The sequence below is a fragment of the Scyliorhinus canicula genome, chromosome 10 (genome assembly GCF_902713615.1).
Source record: "Scyliorhinus canicula chromosome 10, sScyCan1.1, whole genome shotgun sequence".
NCBI classification, from domain to species: domain Eukaryota; kingdom Metazoa; phylum Chordata; class Chondrichthyes; order Carcharhiniformes; family Scyliorhinidae; genus Scyliorhinus; species Scyliorhinus canicula.
In genome coordinates this window covers 140,104,762-140,126,248 of record NC_052155.1, presented here as the reverse complement: position 1 = coordinate 140,126,248, position 21,487 = coordinate 140,104,762, and the positions used below count along the sequence as shown (strand labels likewise).

At 48.5% G+C, this 21,487-nt stretch overlaps 1 protein-coding gene across 5 annotated transcripts in view; it reads right to left on the bottom strand.

The window, feature by feature from the left end:
• Positions 1-21,487, bottom strand: part of deptor (DEP domain containing MTOR-interacting protein) — a 123,597-nt gene that overhangs the window by 9,433 nt on the left and 92,677 nt on the right. Inside the window, exon 10 of one of the 5 annotated variants that reach the window (XR_005462134.1) lies at positions 13,493-13,584. The exons of the other annotated variants lie outside the window; for them this stretch is intronic. The gene's annotated coding sequence lies outside the window, so the exon portion shown is untranslated. The remainder of the gene's footprint in view (positions 1-13,492; positions 13,585-21,487) is intronic. 5 annotated transcript variants of the gene reach the window in all.

Genomic DNA, 21,487 nt, shown 5'->3' with positions numbered 1-21,487 from the left:
GCCTATGGTCACCTGGGACAAAGATGGATCCGCGATGTGACGGATGTCCTCTGACCCAAGCCGTGGACTATATAACTTCAGTCTGTACCAGGCTCACCAGGATACCTGGGCAGCAGGATTCACTGCCATTGCTGGTATGCCCCAGGTCCAGGGGTTAATTGCCTGTACCCCTGATGAACACTGGTGCCCTTCATGAATAGGAAGGGGTGTCACATTTGAATGCACATCTGTGCCCACTACCCAGACATCAAGCATGACACTTGCATTGTGGCACACGCTGAGGTTCCTGGACCCTTCAATGTGCTCCCTCAGGTGAGGAGTTGGCTCGTAGGCGACAGGGTTTACCCACTGAGGTAATGGCAAATGATTCCTGGCTGGAGGCCCTAGACAGAGTGGAGACCCATTATAACTAAGCCCATGCAGCAACCAGGAGCATCATTGAGCGGTGCATGGCATCCTCAAGGCGAGCCTCCGATGCCTGGACCGCTCTGGTGGTGCTCTCCTATATAGCCCCAATAGGGTCTCGATCATGCTGGCCTGCTGCATCCAACATTGTGCAGCAGAGCGACAATATGCTGAAAAGGAGGAAGAATGCCAGGCCTCATCTGATGAGGAGGATGTCCAGGAAGAACCAGGCATGGAACCTGTGCTGGCAGGGAGGTGGCCCAGTGTGTGCTCCAGGGCCACCACACACCGGACAACCTCATCACCTCCCAATTTGCCAATTACCAGGCTTACCGGCAGCTCTGCCTCCCTGTCCCACCTTGTCGCTATCCTTACCCTTCCAAATGGAACCCCCTTCTCCATAACCACTCATCCATTCCCTGTCCCTCAGCCCTTTACTCCACCTTCCCTGTCCTTCCTCCCTTCACTTCACCTTTCCTGTCCCTCTTCCCTGTTCATAGAATCATAGAAGACTCGATGGGCCAAATGGCCTCCTTCTGCACTGTATGCTGTATGTTCTAATGAATTTATAGTGCAGAAGGCCATTTGGCCCATCGAGTCTGCACCAACCCTTACAAAGAACACCCTACTGAAGCCTCGTTACTACCCTGTCCCAGTATCCCAATAACCCCCACTTAATATTTTTTTGTTCCTCCTCCTTTCACTCAACCTTCCCCGTCTCTCAGCCCTTCACTCCACCTTCCCTTTCCTTGGCCCTTCATTTCCTCCTGCAACCACAGCTCCCCCTCCCCCCTCCGAGGGTCCTACTGGCGGGTCTCGTCCACGGGATGGAGGATGATGAAGACTCGCTGTGAGATGAGCTTTGGTGCTCCTCATAGTCTGACAAAATGACTCCTGCCTTTAGCATCATATTCCACTGCCCGCCTGGGTGACCCCTGCATGACAGAGGTTAGAGGCAGGTCAAACTGTTGGTACAATTGTGTTTACTGGTGACTATATACATTGCTGTGCCTTGACCCCTAGCTATCACCTATGTGCTACACCCATACCAACTTAAGTGTTCTCTAACTTTCTAATTTTACGTGGCCTACTGCTCCTTCTAGGTGTTACTCCACACAGCACATTGGAAGTGGACGCAGCCTACTGAGTGTCTCACCCTCTGACCTGTGATCCCTTTGGTGGGTGTTCGCTGGGGGGGCTTGGACCTGGGTGGGCTGGCCAATTCTCAGATGTCGCAGGTGGTGACATTCCACCCTGTTCTGCCCGCTGCCCATCACGTGCGCCAATGTCAGTTGACGGGAGGTTCAGAAACACTGAGCTCTTCCAGCAGCTCCCCTGCGGGGGGCACCAGCACGGGCTCCTTCACTTCCTTTTCCCTCGGGTTGCTGAATGGCCCACGGACTACTCCATGGGACAAAAGTGAGGCCGAAGTGAACGCCAGAGGTCCACTGTCACATGACGCAAACAGTCCTGCAGGCCCATCCTCATCTGAGCCATGGTCTCGATGCTCTCAACCATGGAGCACGGAGACGGGGCACATCCCTCAGTGAGTGAGACATGTTCTTCATTGTCTCTGTCACATCCCTTGTTGCCTCAATCATGTCTCTCTGAGACTGTGACATGTCCCTCTGAGACTGTGACATGTCTCTCGGACACTGTGACATGTCCCTCGGAGACTGTGACATGTCTCTCGGAGACTGTGACATGTCCCTCTGAGACTGTGCCATGTCCCTCGGAGACTGTGACATGTCCCTCTGAGACTGTGACATGTCTCTCGGAGACTGTGACATGTCCCTCGGAGACTGTGACATGTCCCTCGGAGACTGTGACATGTCCCTCGGAGACTGTGACATGTCCCTCTGAGACTGTGACATGTCCCTCTGAGACTGTGACATGTCCCTCTGAGACTGACATGTCTCTCTGAGACTGTGACATGTCCCTCTGAGACTGTGACATGTTCCTCTGAGACTGTGACATGTCCCTCGGGACTGTGACATGTCCCTCTGAGACTGTGACATGTCCCTCTGAGACTGTGACATGTCCCTCGGAGACTGTGCCATGTCTCTCTCAGACTGTGACATGTCCCTCTGAGACTGTGACATGTCCCTCTGAGACTGTGACATGTCCCTCTGAGACTGTGACATGTCCCTCTGAGACTGTGACATGTCCCTCTGAGACTGTGACATGTCCCTCGGGACTGTGACATGTTCCTCTGAGACTGTGACATGTCCCTCTGAGACTGTGACATGTCCCTCGGGACTGTGACATGTTCCTCTGAGACTGTGACATGTCCCTCTGAGACTGTGACATGTCCCTCTGAGACTGTGACATGTCTCTCTGAGACTGACATGTCTCTCTGAGACTGTGACATGTCTCTCGGAGACTGTGACATGTCTCTCGGAGACTGTGACATGTCCCTCTGAGACTGTGACATGTCCCTCTGAGACTGTGACATGTCCCTCTGAGACTGACATGTCTCTCTGAGACTGACATGTCTCTCTGAGACTGTGACATGTCTCTCTGAGACTGTGACATGTCCCTCTGAGACTGACATGTCCCTCTGAGACTGTGACATGTCCCTCTGAGACTGTGACATGTCCCTCTGAGACTGACATGTCTCTCTGAGACTGACATGTCTCTCAGACTGTGACATGTCCCTCGGAGACTGTGACATGTCCCTCTGAGACTGTGACATGTCTCTCTGAGACTGTGACATGTCCCACGGAGACTGTGACATGTCCCTCGGAGACTGTGACATGTCCCTCGGAGACTGTGACATGTCTCTCTCAGACTGTGACATGTCCCTCTGAGACTGACATGTCTCTCTGAGACTGTGACATGTCCCTCTGAGACTGTGACATGTCCCTCGGAGACTGTGCCATGTCTCTCTCAGACTGTGACATGTCCCTCTGAGACTGTGACATGTCCCTCGGAGACTGTGACATGTCCCTCTGAGACTGTGACATGTCCCTCTGAGACTGTGACATGTCCCTCTGAGACTGTGACATGTCCCTCTGAGACTGTGCCATGTCCCTCTGAGACTGTGACATGTCTCTCTCAGACTGTGACATGTCCCTCTGAGACTGTGACATGTCCCTCGGAGACTGTGACATGTCTCTCTGAGACTGTGACATGTCCCTCTGAGACTGTGACATGTCCCTCTGAGACTGTGACATGTCCCTCTGAGACTGTGACATGTCCCTCTGAGACTGTGACATGTCCCTCGGAGACTGTGACATGTCCGTCTGAGACTGTGACATGTCCCTCTGAGACTGTGACATGTCCCTCTGAGACTGTGACATGTCCCTCTGAGACTGTGACATGTCCCTCTGAGACTGTGACATGTCTCTCTGAGACTGTGACATGTCCCTCTGAGACTGTGACATGTCTCTCTGAGACTGTGACATGTCCCTCTGAGACTGTGACATGTCCCTCTGAGACTGTGACATGTCTCTCTGAGACTGTGACATGTCCCTCGGAGACTGTGACATGTCCCTCTGAGACTGTGACATGTCTCTCTGAGACTGTGACATGTCCCTCTGAGACTGTGACATGTCTCTCTGAGACTGTGACATGTCCCTCTGAGACTGTGCCATGTCTCTCTCAGACTGTGACATGTCTCTCTGAGACTGTGACATGTCCCTCTGAGACTGTGACATGTCTCTCTGAGACTGTGACATGTCTCTCTGAGACTGTGACATGTCCCTCTGAGACTGTGACATGTCCCTCGGAGACTGTGACATGTCCCTCGGAGACTGTGCCATGTCTCTCTCAGACTGTGACATGTCTCTCTGAGACTGACATGTCCCTCTGAGACTGTGACATGTCTCTCTGAGACTGTGACATGTCCCTCTGAGACTGTGACATGTCCCTCTGAGACTGTGACATGTCCCTCGGAGACTGTGACATGTCCGTCTGAGACTGTGACATGTCCCTCTGAGACTGTGACATGTCCCTCTGAGACTGTGACATGTCCCTCGGAGACTGTGACATGTCCCTCTGAGACTGTGACATGTCTCTCTGAGACTGTGACATGTCTCTCTGAGACTGTGACATGTCCCTCTGAGACTGTGCCATGTCTCTCTCAGACTGTGACATGTCTCTCTGAGACTGTGACATGTCCCTCTGAGACTGTGACATGTCTCTCTGAGACTGTGACATGTCTCTCTGAGACTGTGACATGTCCCTCTGAGACTGTGACATGTCCCTCGGAGACTGTGACATGTCCCTCGGAGACTGTGCCATGTCTCTCTCAGACTGTGACATGTCCCTCTGAGACTGTGACATGTCCCTCTGAGACTGTGACATGTCTCTCTCAGACTGTGACATGTCCCTCTGAGACTGTGACATGTCCCTCTGAGACTGTGACATGTCCCTCGGAGACTGTGCCATGTCCCTCTGAGACTGTGACATGTCTCTCTGAGACTGTGACATGTCCCTCTGAGACTGTGACATGTCTCTCGGAGACTGTGCCATGTCCCTCTGAGACTGTGACATGTCCCTCGGAGACTGTGACATGTCCCTCTGAGACTGTGCCATGTCCCTCTGAGACTGTGACATGTCCCTCTGAGACTGTGACATGTCCCTCTGAGACTGTGACATGTCCCTCTGAGACTGTGACATGTCTCTCTGAGACTGTGACATGTCCCTCTGAGACTGTGACATGTCCCTCTGAGACTGTGACATGTCCTCTAAGACTCCAAGGTCAGTCAGCTCCCAATGCTCTCGATGCCCTCAGCCATGACCCTTTATGACTGGGCCAAACTCTGGAGCGCTGCAGTAATGTCCACGTGAGCCCAGGACATGTCTGCCTCTGACAGGGTTCCTCTGTCCTGCGCCTCAGCTGTCAACCGCATAGTGTTCGTCTAGCCTTGGACATCATTTCATGCCTCGGGCCTTTCACTGTGGACCCTTCAGTGTTGCCCTGGGCATCACGCATTGAAAGTGACCCAGGGGCCACTTCACAAAAATGTCTCTGCGATGGTGGAGGGTGCAGGTGACAGCAGTGCCGAGAAGTTGGTGTCTTCCCTGGACTAGTACTCTGTGGTGTGCTGGGGATGTGGCTGGGGACCAGCGACCCCGGATGGCCTCATCAGGTGGTGATCCCGCAAGACAAAAGACAAGAGACATGGTGAGATCTTGGAGCACAGGTCTGTGGGAGAGGGGTGACTCAGGGGGACATCAGCTTTGGATTGGGCTCCCACTTGGTCACCACAAGCCGACCTATGTTTCAGACACTGTCCTATCCTCAGCCTCGCCCGCTAGCTCCATTACCCTCTATTCGGTGGGGGTCTGCACACACAGGTCAGGGATGATGCCTGCAGTCTTCTGGTGCTGTCGCCTGTTGTGGGCCGCCTTGTCCTAGGGAACATTATGTCCTGTAGGGATTCTAAGGGTATGGTGAGGCGCAGGGATGTGTGTGCAGGACACCTGGCCAAAGAGGACAATACAGGTGTAGGGGTTTGATGGAGGGTAGAATGTAAGGGAGATGCAGGCAAATGGGTGTTGACTGGCCCCGAGCAGAATGGGGGTTGCTGTGAGGAGTGAGGGATGGTAGTGATATTAGGGGCATAGGTGGTGACTCTCCCAAGCTGCCGTGAGGAAGTCATTCATCTTTTTTCTGCGCTGGGTTCCAGTCTTCCTGGTCAGGCTGGCAGCACTGACCACCTCCGCATCTTCTGCCCAAGCGGTTTTAGTCAGCACCCCACCCTGGGGAAGAAGGTGACCTTTCTCTCCTCCACCGCGTCCAGCATTCTCTCCATGAAGCGTGATGCAGGTCCCCGTGCAGTCATCGTCTTGGCTGGAATGAGAGTGTGTGGGGAGCAGAGTGCTGAAATGCAGCTCCAGCTTGTCCTGCTCTCCAGCACTAATTCTGGCCGCAGCAAATCAGACGCCAGTGAGAATGTGAATTGCGCTCGAGTCACATGGGCAGCGTGCTGGCCTATTTGCATGTCCTGACTCGCTTTCCGAATAGCATACCCAATGGGTGCGTGAAATGCACGCAATTCAGTCCCAGCGGAAGCACTTCTCCCAAACGGAGAATCCCAGCCACTGGAATCCCAGTAGCTGGGAGAGATTGCAACAAAGATGCCGCAAAATTTAAGAACAAGTGACAGGTGGCCCAGTGGAGGTAGGGGGTGGAGCAGGTCCAAGGGCCAGAATTCTCAGTTTGGGAGACTAAATGGTTCCACTGGGACTGAATAGCGTGTGATTCCCACTTCTGTTGGGGTCGCTATTCGATAAGGGAGTTGGGACATGCAAATGGGCCAGTACTCTGCTGGAGCGAATTGAGAGCAATTCTCGGCACAGCGGGCGGTGTAACCGCTGGGGCCGGAATTAGCAGCAATAGGCCTGACAGCTGGAGCTGTTTTAAGTGAACCAGGGAGGGTTCCAAGGGCCACGGTACAGGTGTCCTTTAGTTGGGGTGAACTCTGCTGATCCCCTGCTTCCGTCTGTAGTGGGACAGCACTTCTTAGGAGTGCCAACACTTGGTGGGTTCCTGATTGAGCTTGGCCATGCCCATTCCCTTGATGAAACAGCTGGGGTTTGAGGGTGTTCACAGGGGCAGCCTGGAAGGGCTTCCAGATGACCAGAGGCTCTCGGAGTATTCAATGGGCACTGGCAGTTCTCAGCATTGTGAGCAGACTGGAGCCTGTAAGTAGCACTACATGCTACTTCATGCACTAATTCGCGCCTGGTAGAGTATCGCAGGGGGAGGGGTGGGGGGTATAGCATTAAGTGTTCAAGCCATTAATGATATTAAAAGCCACACAAATGACGGCATGGATCCGCTGGCGTGGGGTGCAAACATCGACTTTGCAACAAGCGAGGGAACGGAGCATGGCATCAGAATAGACACTGGGTGCAAAACCGATATTTTCCCATTTCATGCGGTTCTCTGCCCCTTCGCAATTCGCGCTTCCCGCGTTGCGAAGCCCATTATAGCAGCACGGTAGCATTGTGGATAGCACAATCGCTTCACAGCTCCAGGGTCCCAGGTTCGATTCCGCCTTGGGTCACTGTCTGTGCGGAGTCTGCACATCCTCCCCGTGTGTGCGTGGGTTTCCTCCGGGTGCTCCGATTTCTTCCCACAGTCCAAAGATGTGCGGGTTAGGTGGATTGGCCATGATAAATTGCCCTTAGTGTCCAAAATTGCCCTTAGTATTGGGTGGGGTTACTGAGTTATGGGGTAGGGTGGAGGTGTTGACCTTGGGTAGGGGGTAGGGTGCTCTTTCAAGAGCCGGTGCAGACTCGATGGGCCGAATGGCCTCCTTCTGCACTGTAAATTCTATGTAATTCTATGTGTTGCCCTTAACCTTCTTATTAAGAACCATTGCACGACCCAGACCTAATCCCATTTACTGGTGGCTCCTTCTTTGTTGACAATGGCATCCGAAAAGCAGCATGAGCAGACACAAGCCTACACGAGATTGTGGCAAAGGGTTGTCTGCCCTCAGGGACGTCAGCCCAACAGGCTGAGTTACGGGCCCTGGCGGAGGACAGATGCCTAATATCGATACAGATTCAAAGTATAGCTTTGGAGTTGCTCACAACTTTGGCCAGTTATAGAACATAGAACAGTACAGCACAGAACAGGCCCTTCGGCCCTCGATGTTGTGCCGAGCAATGATCACCCTACTTAAACCCACGTAACCCGTATACCCGTAACCCAACAATCCCCCCATTAACCTTACACTACGGGCAATTTAGCATGGCCAATCCACCTAACCCGCACATCTTTGGACTGTGGGAGGAAACCGGAGCACCCGGAGGAAACCCACGCACACACGGGGAGGACGTGCAGACTCCACACAGACAGTGACCCAGCCGGGAATCGAACCTGGGACCACTGGAGCTGTGAAGCATTGATGCTAACCACCATGCTACCGTGAGGCCCCAAAGTTATGGTGAAGAAGAGGATTTCTCAGTGCCACAGGTACACCTATCCAAAATTGGAAGGAGGTACGAGACTTACTAGAGGACATACAACTGCCACGTGAAGTGTCCATTTTGAAGTGTAGGACCCATACGAAGGAAAATACCACAGAAGCACAAGGAAATGCCTCAGCATACAAGGCAGCCAAAGAGGTTCCATCATAATGCACTCCTCCAGAGGAACCAGCACAAGTTTGCAGACTTGGAGCCATCAGTCTAACTCAAGACCAACAGATAATGCAAGGCGAGTACGCTCGAGAGGAAAAGTGGACACGGATTGAAGCAGGAATCGAGCTCGATGATGAAGGCATCTGGAGACAAAGAGACACCAACAAGCCAGTCACACCACAAGCACTGATACCCTATTTAGCCCAACAGGTCTGACACGGTGCCAGAAAAGCTGCTGGGGTCGAGGGATTTAAGAAACCCGCCGAGTTGATAGCAGAGTGTTGTGTGATTTGCCAGAAGAACAATCCTGGGCCTATCAGTTATGCCCCAACTGAGGTCCCCTGCTCCAGCGGGACCATTCCAGCATTTGTAGGTTGACTATATCTCCCTTCCTCCATCTCAAGCACACACCGACATTCACGTGGTGGTTAACAAGTTCTCAAGGTGGGTGGAAGCCGTTCCAACTAAAAGGGCCACAGCCAATCACATGGCCAAGATCCTATGTAAGGACTACATTCCCCGATGGGGAGTCCCGACCAGCATTGACTCTGACCAAGGAACTCACTTTACAGATGCTGTCTGCAAAGACGTCTGCAGACTACTAAACATCACCTGGGACTTACATTGTCCTTATTACCCACAATCTTCAGGGCAATTGGAAAGAATGAACAGTACTCTGAAACAGCGACTTACCAAACACCATCAGGAATGAATGCCTCGAGGGTGGCATGTGGCGCAGTGGTTAGCACTGGGACTGCGGCGCAGAGGACCCGGGTTCGATTCACGGCCCTGGGTCACTGTCCGTATGGAGTTTGCACATTCACATCATGTCTGCGTGGGTTTCACTCCCACACCTCAAAGATGCGCAGGTTAGGTGGATTGGCCATGCTAAATTGCCCCTTAATTGGGCAAAAAAATAATTGGGTACTCTAAAAAAAAATTTTTAGAAAAAGGAATGAATGCCTTGGCCCCAGGCATTGTCAATAGGCTTGTGCACTATGAACAAAGAGCAAAGAGCACAGGAACAGGCCTTATGGCCCTCCAATCCTGCGCCAATCACATGTCCTATCTAGACCAACCGCCTATATCCTTTTATACCCCATCTGTTCATGTGCCTATCCAGATCAATCTTGAAGGTCGCAAACGTATCTGCCTCAACTACCTCACTTGGCAGTGCATTCCAGGCCACCACTGTTGTGTAAAAATCTTCCCCCCCGCACATCTCCACTGAACATATCCCCCCTCACGTTGAACTTGTGCCCTCTAGTAATTGTCATTTCTGCCCTGGGTAAAAGCCTCCAACTGTTCACCCTATCTATACACCTCATAATTTTATAAACTTCTATCATGTCACCCCTCAACCTTCGTCTCTTTGGGGAGAACAATCCTAGTTCATTCAATCTTCCTCATAGCTAATACCCTCCATACCAGGCAACATCCTGGAAAACTTTTCTGTACTCTCTCCAAAGCCTCCACGTTAGTGCAGTGACCAGAATTGGACACAGTATTCCAAATGTGGCCTAACCACATTCTATGTAACTGTAACATGATTTTCGAGCTTTTATCATCCTATGAAGGCAAGCATGCCGTATGCTTTCTTTATCACCATTTCCACCTGTGCTGCCACTTTTAAGGCTCTGTGGACCTGCACTCCCAGATCTCTCCGTGTCCCTACGCTCCTGATGGTTCTGCCATTTATTTTATAGCTCCCACCTGAATTGGATCTATCAAAATGCATCACCTCGCATTTGTCCGGGTTAAATTCCATCTGCCATTTCTCTGCCCAATTTTGCAGCCGACCAATATTTGTATTTACCTGTATTTTCTAACAATCTTAACTCCTGCAATCTTAGCATCATCCGCAAACATGCTAATCAGACCCGTTATGTTTTCTTCCAAGTCATTTATATATAATGTAAAGAGCAGAGGTCCCATCGGGACTTCCACCCAGCTTGAGAACTTGTGAACCACCACGAGAATGTCGGTGTGTCCTTAATTTCCCTCTTTTGTCCTTGAGTGGACCAAATCTTTCTCGAGCTACCCTCTTGTTCCTAATATGTGTATAAAGTGCCGAGAGATTCCCCTTAATCCTGTTTTGCCAAGGACATTTTGTGACCCCTTTTTGCCCTTCTAACTCCCTGCTTGAGCTCTTTTCTACTTTCCTTGTATTCCTCAAGTGCTACATCTGTTTTTTGTTGCCTAGATCTCACATATGCATCTTTTTTCTTTTTAACAAGATTCCTGATCCTTGCGGAACCCCACTAGTTACAGACCTCCATTCGGAAAAACACCCTTCCACTGCTACCCTCTGTCTTCTATGGCCAAGCCAGTTCTGGATCCATCCAGCTAGTTCATCCCTGACCCTGTGTGGTTTAATCTTTTGGACCAGCCTGCCATTAGGGACCTTATCAAATACTTTACTAAAGTTCACGTAGACAATATCCACAGCCCTTCCTCGTCAATCATTTTTGTCACCTCCTCAAAATATACAATTAAATTAGTGAAACATGACCTCCCTCATACAAAACCATGCTGTCTGTCACTAATAAGACTGTTCATTTTTCAAATGTGCATAGATCCTATCTCTGAGAATCTTTTCCAACAATTTCATTATCACTGACGTCAAGCTCACTGGCCTATAATTGCCCGGGATTATCCTTGCTACCCTTTATAAATAACGGGACAACATTGGCTATCCTCCAATCCTCTGGGATCTCACCTGTGGCCAGCATGGACACAAAGATTTCTGTTAGAGGCCCAGTAATTTCATCTGTCTCCCTCAGTAATCTGGGATAGATGCCATCTGGCCCTGGGGATTTGTCTACCTTAATGCTTTTTAAGACATATAACACTTCCTCCTTCATAATAATGACCAGTTCTAAAGTGTTTACACATCCCTCTGAGACACCACCAATCAACATGTCCCTTTCCTTTGTGAATACCGATGCAAAATACTTATTAAGAACCTCAACTCCTTCCTCTGGTTCTACACATAATTTCCCTCTTTTATCCTTGAGTGGGCCAACTCTTTCTCTAGGTACCCTCTTGTTCCTAATATACGTATAAAATGCCATGGGATTCTCCTTAATCCTGTCTGCCAAGGACATTTTGTGACCCTTTTTGTCCTCCTAACTCCCTGCTGGAGCTCTTTTCTACTTTCCTTGTATTCCTCAAGTGCTACATTTGTTTTTAGTTGCCTCTACCTCACTTATGCATCTTTTTACTTTTTGACAAGATTCTCAATTTCCTTGGTCAACCATGGTTCCCGAATTTTGCCTTTCCTGTCCTTTTTACCGTGAGAAGTCTTGCAACACCAGGTTAAGTCCAACAGGTTTGTTTCAAACACTAGCTTTCGGAGCACTGCTCCTTCCTCAGGTGAATCTTTTTACCGGCATATGCCTGTTCTGCACTCCCATCAACTGCTCCTTAAAAGACTCCCACATGCCAAATCAAACAGCCTCTCCCAAACAACAGCCTCCAAATTCTGCCTAACCTGGTTGTAGTTCGCCTTCACCCAATTTAGCGCCTTAACCCGAGGACAACACTCGTCCTTTTTCATGAGTATCTGAAAGCTTACAGAACTGTGATCATTGTTCGCCACGTGTTCTCCTGCTGCAACTTTGATGACCTGGCCGGGCTCATTCCCTTGTACTAGGTCCAATATAGACCCCTCTCGAGTCGGACTATCCACGTATTGTTCCAAAAAGCCTTCTTGGACACACTTAACAAATTCCTCACCATACAGACCTCTAACCCCAACGGATTTCCAGTCAACATGAGGAAAATTAAAGTATCCACTACAACATTTCTACATTATTTCTACATCTATCTAGAATCACAGAATTTACAGTGAAGAAGGAGGCCATTTGGCCCATCGAGTCTGCACCAGCCCTTGGAAAGAGCACCCTACTTAAGCCCATACCTCCACCCTAAACCAGTAACTCCACCTAACCTTTTGTTTTGGACACCAAGGGCAATTTATCATGGCCAATCCACCTAACCTACACATCTTTGGACTGTGGGTGGAAACCGGAGGACCCGGAGGAAACCCACGCAGACACAGAGAGAATCTGCTTACATATTTATTCTTCAACTTCCCGTGGGCTGTTGGGAGGCCTGTAGTACACCCCCATCATAGCGACTGCCCCCTTCCTGTTTCTGAGTTCTACCCACAGTGACTCGTTACTTGATTCTTCCAAGGTGTCCGCCCTCTGAACAGCTGTCATATGTTCTCTAACCAATATTGCCACTCCCCCACCTCTTTTACCTTCCCCCCCCTCACCTAAAACACCTCTATCCCGGAATATTTAGCTGCCTGTCCTGTCCCGCAACCACATCCAAGTTCCACGCATGAATCAAGGCTCTAAGTTCATCTGTCTTACCTGTTATACTCCTTGCGTTGAAGCAGATACACTCCAGACCTCCAGGCCCACTGAGTTCAACCTCCCCCAGCCCTTCTTCTTAGCCAGTCTGGCCCTGGCCCCATGCTCATCCCCAGTCTCTACACTTGCTGGCTTATTGTTCTGATTCCCACCTGTTCTGAGGACAACTCCTAACAGAACTGTGGGTCTGAGTCCGTTTGAAATAATAATAGGGAGATACATGAGCCTGCCAGGAACAATTGATTTGCGAAAATATGACCGGCACTTAATGAGTGATGCCTTACTAGAATATTGTCAGAATCTAATGAATGCTTTTAGTTCTGCTTCCCTACAGGTATCGGCAGCCTGGGGAGACCTGGCCAAAGGAGGTCACAACATCGTACCCAAAGTTTTGGTTTACATGAAGAAAGTACAAAAAGAACCCGTGGATGCCAAGTGGGAAGGACCCTATCAAGTGCCACTGACCACCCAAGCAGCTATTAAAATCCAGGAAAAGAAAACTTAGATTCACGCATCTCACGTTAAATAAGCCCACCGTGATTAAAAAAGACAATTTTTACTCCTCTCTTTTGAAAGGACAATTCTTAGAATTTTTGTTTTACGTTTTGTTTTGCCAATATGTTTGACCATATTGTTGTATCCGTTGTTTGCATTTTCAGTTTTTGGATTCCTGGTTTTCCCTTGATCAGCCAATCTGAAAATGAAAATGAAAATCGCTTATTGTCACAAGTCGGCTTCAAATGAAGTTACTGTGAAAAGCCGCTCGTCACCACCTTCTGGCGCCTGTTCGGGGAGACTGGTACGGGAAATGAACTGTGCTGCTAACCTGCCTTGGTCTACTTTCAAAGCCAGCGATTTAGCCCTGTGCTAAACCAGCCCTGTGCTAAATCTAGCTATGCTGAGTTTAAACAGAATCCCAAGGAGCTCAATGTTAACACCTTCCTATGCGCATACCAAAGACTCCAACCTCTCCAGCTGTTGAGTATGTACTTACATTCCCACTTACTCCCAAGGGAGGCATTCCCTTGAGACCCATTCTCTTTAATGGGTCGGAAACAGCCAAATGGTATATTTCCCAGTACATCTCCCGTTCACAATCAGTCTATTATCATGGCATCTGTCCTGGAAAAGGTGGATAATGACACCGCTGAAGCCTAAGATAAAATGCAGAAATGGTTGTCATTCGTACAGTGGTCCTGCAGAACCGAATGGCTCTGGACCATGTTTTTGCTGGAAAGGGTGGAACTTGCACCCTGATCTGGGCAGAGGGCTGCACCTATATTCCAGACAACTCCGGGGAAATTATTAATTTGGCAGAGCATATCCAAACGGAGATAAAGAAACTCAAACAATCGCCAGCCAATACCTTGTGGAGCTGGTCACCTGGATGGCTGGGCTCATTGGGAACCTCTCTGGTTCAGGGCTTGATGTCATTTTAAATTTTTGTTCTCATTGTGTATTGTGTTTTTATTCTCATTAAGTGTTGCTTTAAACGACTAACTGAAGCCCCGGCTCTCAACACTACCCATCATCCCAATTTGCCTAATAAGCCTGCATCCTATTTATAAAGGGCAGTAACAGTTTATAGGCTTGCTCATTCCAGTGCTGAAGGCTGTTCCTAAACAAAGGCATCATCAAAGGCATCTGTGAATGTGTTCCTCTCGCTATTTCCTGCTTGCTAGCTTTTTATGACTCATTCTCTTATAATTTTTAGAAGAATCTTAGGGAAATCTGTAGGGAAATCGCTAAAATCCAAATTATACAAATATTGTAACTGCAGTTGAAATCCAAGCTTGCATTGTCAGTCAAGGTCAGCTTGGTGGTGAAACCAGTCTAGCCTCTCAGTTAGACTGGAAAGGGGAGTATAGCCAGTAAGTCGGATATCAATGTGAGTGATGGTAAAGACCATCATTTAGATGTCACAATTTAAAACTTGTAAACCAATAGGGAGTGAAGATGGGGGTGGTATCAAAAGCAGGTATATGGTTACTGGTAGCACAAGTGCTGCCTGTGTCTTTCTCCTCTCTCTCTTTGTTCTTCCTTATGCCCTGCTGGGCCTTTGTTTCTTTTATTTTCTATTTTTGTAGTTTTTTAAAGTGTAATAACTTGATTTTAGCAATAAGACTCAATCACGCATCACCACCGGACCCTCATCTCTTATTTGAAAAATACTCCAGAAAAATACTTGGTGTGGGAGATTTGCGATGGGAACAGGGGCAGCCAGGGATTCTCACCAATTGGGAGAATTCCACCCATCTTCTGTTTACTGAGTGCAATGCATTGACAGAGACATAAAAGCAATGCTCTTTGAACTGGAAAGATGAACCTTGATCATCTGGCAAGGCTGTATTCTTTGCATAAATGGTTTATTATTTTTATTCTTTCATGGGAGGCGAGCATAGTTGGCAAAGTTAATACTTGTTGCCTATCCTGAATTGCCCTTTAGAGCTGGTGTAGCTCTGTGCAGCTGGAGGGAGGGGTACCTTTATTTTATTCACATTTGAAAAATAAGTGCTCCTACAGGTGGAAGCTGAAGACAATTTTGAGTAAAAGAAAACCAAGGTTCATCCAAGACTACGTTGGACAAGCAGCCTGATGGTACAGAGGCAATGATAGGGCCGAGAGAGGTGGTGGAACGGTATAGCGGAGGAAGTTGATTCCGTATGGGCAATGATGATGCCCTGAAGAAGCAGAAAGTAATGAGAGAGAAATTTTGTTATTTCATTTCAATCAGGTATCCTTTCCCCTTATTACTTATTTATCTCATGCCCCATTATTTCCCGGGTTTCTTTCCTCGCCACTCATTCATAATTTATTACTTATTCATTCCAAGTCACCTCTGCAACACATTTCCTATTCCAATCCAAATCTCAGCACAGGACATTCAGAACACTCCCAACATGACAGGAAAAGGATATCCTCCAACTCGGTGAGCAACCCCACAGGATATCTGCAGGTAATATTAAACAGCATAGCAGTATGTACCAATGTCTTACTTTGTTACAGATGTTAAACAACCTTCAAATTATGTAATTTTGTGGCTGAGGCTTGCAACTGAGGAGCATGTTTCAATTTGAAAAGTTCTCCAACCAATTAGCAGCCAAATGAGACATTGGGACCTTCAGACAGCACGGATTCAACTCACCAACAGAATAATGCCTTCTGCATTATATGGAATAACATCTCTTTTAAAGCAGTGCATTCACCATCTTACTGTGTCAACACCATGTCAAATCCAACAGTTATGAACAATAGGATGCCGAACATTTATTGTGGCGTCAAAAGTATAAAAGAAACAAAGGAATTATTCAGGAACATTAAGCATTGGAGCTACAATATCTCTTTAACTGGCATTTGAATGCACTGTTCGCTTAATAACAATCACATTGTGTTGGCTGAAAACAGACTTATGCTTTATTTGGCTTAGAAATTATGCAACAATGGGAGCGTCCGTTGCACCTCCCGGTATTCCTAAATGGGGTTTACGTTGGGTGCTGAACGAAACATGATGCTCCCAGTCCATGGTACCATACACAACCTGGGTCACGCCTTCACTAGCCACAAACCAAGTTTGCATATTTAAATGAGTACTTAAACTAATTTTAAGATGCATTTCTCCATTTCAGCTGGAGTCTCGGCCCAGGATTCCTCGCACCCACCGGCATGTGAGGCCGGTGGGAATCAATACTGGTCTCCATTAATGAAGACCAGACATGACCACCCAGGGGTGCTCGGAGGCCAATGGAGCTGTTGGATAGTCAGGGACAGGGCAGGGCTGGTGCCAGCGATGGGGTCGGGGCATCTGAGTAGGAGGAACATAGAACATAGAACAATACAGCGCAGTACAGGCCCTTCGGCCCTCGATGTTGCACCAACATGGAAAAAAAACTAAAGGCCATCTAACCTACACTATGCCCTTATCATCCATATGCTTATCCAATAAACTTTTAAATGCCCTCAATGTTGGCGAGTTCACTATTGTTGCAGGTAGGGCATTCCACGGCCTCACCACTCTTTGCGTAAAAAACCCACCTCTGACCTCTGTCCTATATCTATTACCCCTCAATTTAAGGCTATGTCGCCTCGTGCTAGCCACCTCCATCCGCGGGAGAAGGCTCTCGCTGTCCACCCTATCTAACCCTCTGATCATTTTGTATGCCTCTATTAAGTCACCTCTTAACCTTCTTCTCTCTAACGAAAACAACCTCAAGTCCATGAGGAATGTGGCTGTAGGATTGTCTGGATATTGAGAAGCTGACGTGGCCAGCATCTTTAGGTCCTGCACATTTGTTTTCCAGTGGAAATCTCCCCAGGCTCCAGCAAAATACTTGGTGTGGGAGATTTGCGATGGGAACTGCGCCGGGGCAGCCAGGGATTCTCACTAATTAGGAGAATTCCACCTATCTTCTGTTTACTGAGTGCAGTGTATTGACAGAGACATAAAAGCAATGCTCTTTGAACTGGAAAGATGAACCTTGATCATCTGGCAAGGCTGTATTCTTTGCATAAATGGTTTATTATTTTTATTCTTTCATGGGAGGCGAGCATAGTTGGCAAAGTTAATACTTGTTGCCTATCCCGAATTGCCCTTTAGAGCTGGTGTAGCTCTGTGCAGTTGGAGGGAGGGGTACCTTTATTTTATCCAAGTATTCACAGAGGAGTAACTGATTTGCAGAGGTTCATGAGATTCCACAAGCAAGTGAAAGGACCTTTGGGCAGAAAAATTAGCAGAAAGAAAAGTTTCTACACATGGGGAGATGGGGGCATAATGGTATTGGCACTGGAGTGGTGATCCAGACACTAAGGGTAATACTCCTGGGAGCCGGGTTTGAATAATAATAATAATCTTTATTGTCACAAGTAGGCTTACGTTAACCCTACAATGAAGTTTACTGTGAAAAGCCCCTAGTTGCCACATTCCGGTGCCTGTTTGGGTACACTGAGGGAGAATTCAGAATGTCTAATTCGCCTAACAGCACGTCTTTCGGGACTTGTGGGAGGAAACGGTAGCATTGTGCAGCACGGTAGCATTGTGGATAGCACAATCGCTTCACAGCTTCAGGGTCCCAGGTTCGATTCCGGCTTGGGTCACTGTCTGTGCGGAGTCTGCACATTCTCCCCGTGTGTGCGTGGGTTTCCTCCGGGTGCTCCGGTTTCCTCCCACAGTCCAAAGATGTGCGGGTTAGGTGGATTGGCCATGATAAATTGCCCTTGGTGTCCAAAATTGCCCTTAGTGTTGGGTGGGGTTGATGGGTTATGGGGATAGGGTGGAGTTGTTGACCTTGGGTAGGGTGCTCTTTCCAAGAGCCGGTGCAGACTCGATGGGCTGAATGGCCTCCTTCTGCACTGTAAATTCTATGATTCTATGAAACCGGAGCACCCATAGGAAACCCATGCAGACACGGGGAGAATGTGCAGACTCTACACAGACAGTGACTCAAGCCGGGAATCGAACCAGAGACCCTGGAGCTGTGAAGCAACAGTGCTACCCACTGTGCTAACGTGCAGCCCTTAATCTCACCATGGCAGATGGTGCGAACTGAATCCAATAAATATCTGGAATCAATAACTCTAATATCTGAAAAACACAAAGCTGATTCATGAATGGTCTGGCCTACATGTAACTCCAGATCGACTGCAATGGGGTTGACTCTATAATGCCCTCTGAAATGGCCCAGCAAGCCACCCAGCAACCCACAATAAAGTCAATTAAAAGGAAAGAAACTGAATGGACTAGGCGTTATCAACCTGAGCACTGGAAACAACAACGGCAAACCTGGCACTGTCGGCCCTGCAAAGTCCTCCTTGGGAGCTTGTGCTGTCTCACAATCTAGTCAAGCAACAGCCCAACATAGTCACAATCACGGAGTCATACATTACAGATAACATCCCACGCACCACTATCACCATCCCTAGATTGGTCCTTTCCCACCAACAGGACAGAAACAGCAGAGGAGGCAGCATGGTGGAATACGGGAGGGAATTTCCCCAGGAGTCCTCAACATCGACTCCGGACCCCATGAAATCTCGTGGCTTCAGGTCAAACATGGGCAAGTAAACCTCCTGCTGATTACCACGTACCGTCCACTGTCAGATGAAGAATCAGCACTCCTCCATGTTGAACATCCCATGGAGGAAGCACTGAGGGTGGCAAGCGCACTTCAATGCCCATCACCAGGATTGGCTCAGTGGCACCACTACTGACTGAGCTGGCTCAGTCCGAAAGGACATAGCTGCTAGATTGGATCTGCGACAGGTGGTGAGGGAAACAAGAGGGAAAAACATACCAGACCTCATCCTCAACAACCAGCCTGTCGCAGATGCATCTGTCCATGACAGTATCGACAGAAATGACCATCCCACAGTTCTTGTGGAGATAAAGCCTCTTCTTCATGTTGAGGATACCCTCCATCATGTTGTGTGGTACTACCACCATGCTAAATAGATAGATTCAGAACAGATTCAGCAACTCAGGACTGGGCATCCATGAATGACGTGGGCCATCAGCAGCAGCAGAATTGTACTCAGCCACAATCTTCATGGCCCAGCTACCGTTACCACCAAGCCAAGGAATCAACCCTGATTCAATGAAGAATGCAGGAGGACATGCCAGGAGCAGCACCAAACAGACTGAAAAATGGAGTGTCAACCTGGTGAAGCTACAACACAGGACTCCCTGCACGTCAAACAACATAAGCAGCAAGTAATAGACAGAAATAATCACCCCACAACCAACGGATCAGATCTAAGCTTTGCAGTCCTGCCACTTCCAGCCATGAATGGTGGTGGACAATTAAACAACTCACTGGGGGAGGAGGCTCCACAAATATCCCCATCCTCAATGATGGAGGAGCCCAGCACATCCGTGCAAAAGACAAACATTTGCATAATCTTCAGCCACAACTGCCTAATGCATGATTCATCTCCACCTCCTCGGGAGGTCCCCAGCATCACAGATGTCAGTTTCAGCCAATTCGATTCACCCATATGATATCAAGAAGCGGCTGAAGGTACTGGCAAGGCTATGGGCCCTGAAAATATTTCTGCAATACTACTGATGACCTGTGCTCCAGAACTTACCACGCTCCTCACCAAGCTGTTTCAGGACAGGTACTCAGCAATGTGGAAAATTGTCCAGGTATGTCCTGCACACAAAAAGTAGAACAAATCCAACCCAGCCAATTACCACTCTATCAGACTACTCTCAATCGTCAGTAAAGTGATGGAAGTGCTCATCAACAGTGCTATCAAGCAGCACTCACTTAGCAATAACCTGATCACCGACGCTCAGTTTTGGCTCCACCTGGTCACTTCAGCTCTTTTGCCCACGTTTGAGCCAAGGCTGGATGACCTCAGTCCAGCCTTGGCTCAGACATGGACAAAAGAACTGAACTCCAGAGGTGAGGTGAGAGTGATTGTCCTTGGCATCAACGCAGCATTTGATCGAGTATGGCATCAAGGAGCCCTAGTAAAACTGGAGTCAATGGGAATAAGAGGGAAAATGTTCCACTGATTGGAGTCATAATAGGCACAAAGGAAAATGGTTATGGTTGCCGGAGGTCAATCATCTCAGTCCTGGGACATCACTGCAGGAGTTCTTCAGGGTAGTGTCCTCGGCCCAACCAACTTCAGCTACTTGACCTTCAATTCTTTTCAACACAAGGTCAGATGTGGGGATGTTCGCTGGGGATTGCGCAATATTCAGCACCATTTGTTTCACCTCAGACACTGAAGAAATCCACTGCTGAGTGTCTGCACTGTGAGTGCTGGTTGGCTGAGTGCAAGTGGTTGTGGAGTTGGGTGGAAACAGAAAGTTTGGTGGAACTGGGAGAAGAAGCTACAAGAGAGACAGCTGATTGGTAAGTAGAGGGTAAGGTCGGTAAGTCTTTACAACTTCTATCACTTTTATGGTTTGAAAATCCGTTTTGTGGTTCATAATCTGCAAGGGCTATAACTGGTAGTTACGAGGACAAGGAAAGAAGGGGCCGAGAGAATTGGATATAATCTGATAATAAGCATCTTCTAAAGGTTTAATTTAAAGGGTTACATCATGGCAGGAGATTTCAAAGCCTTGGTTTACTCCTTTTGCTCCATGTGGGAGAACAAAGAACAAAGAAAAATTACAGGCTCTTCGGCCCTCCAAGTCTGCGCCGATCCAGATCCTCTATCTAAAACTGTCACCTATTTTCTAAGGATCTGTATCCCTCTGCTCCCTGCCCAGTCATGCATCTGTCTAGATACATCTCAAATGCCAGTATCGTGCCCGCCTCTACAACCTCCACCAGCAATGCGTTCCAGGAACCCACCACCCTCTGCGTAAATAACTTTCCACGCATATCTCCCTTAAACTTTTCCCCTCTCACCTTGAACTCGTGACCCCTAGTAATTGAGTCCCCCACTCTGGGAAAAAGATTCTTGCTATCCACCCTGTCTATACCTCTCTTGATTTTGTAGACCACAATGAGGTCCCCCCCTCAACCACCATCTTTCTAATGAAAATAATCCTAATCTACTCAACCTCTCTTCATGGCTAGCACCCTCCATACCAGGCATCATCCTGGTGAACCTCCTCTGCACCTTCTCCAAAGCATCCACAT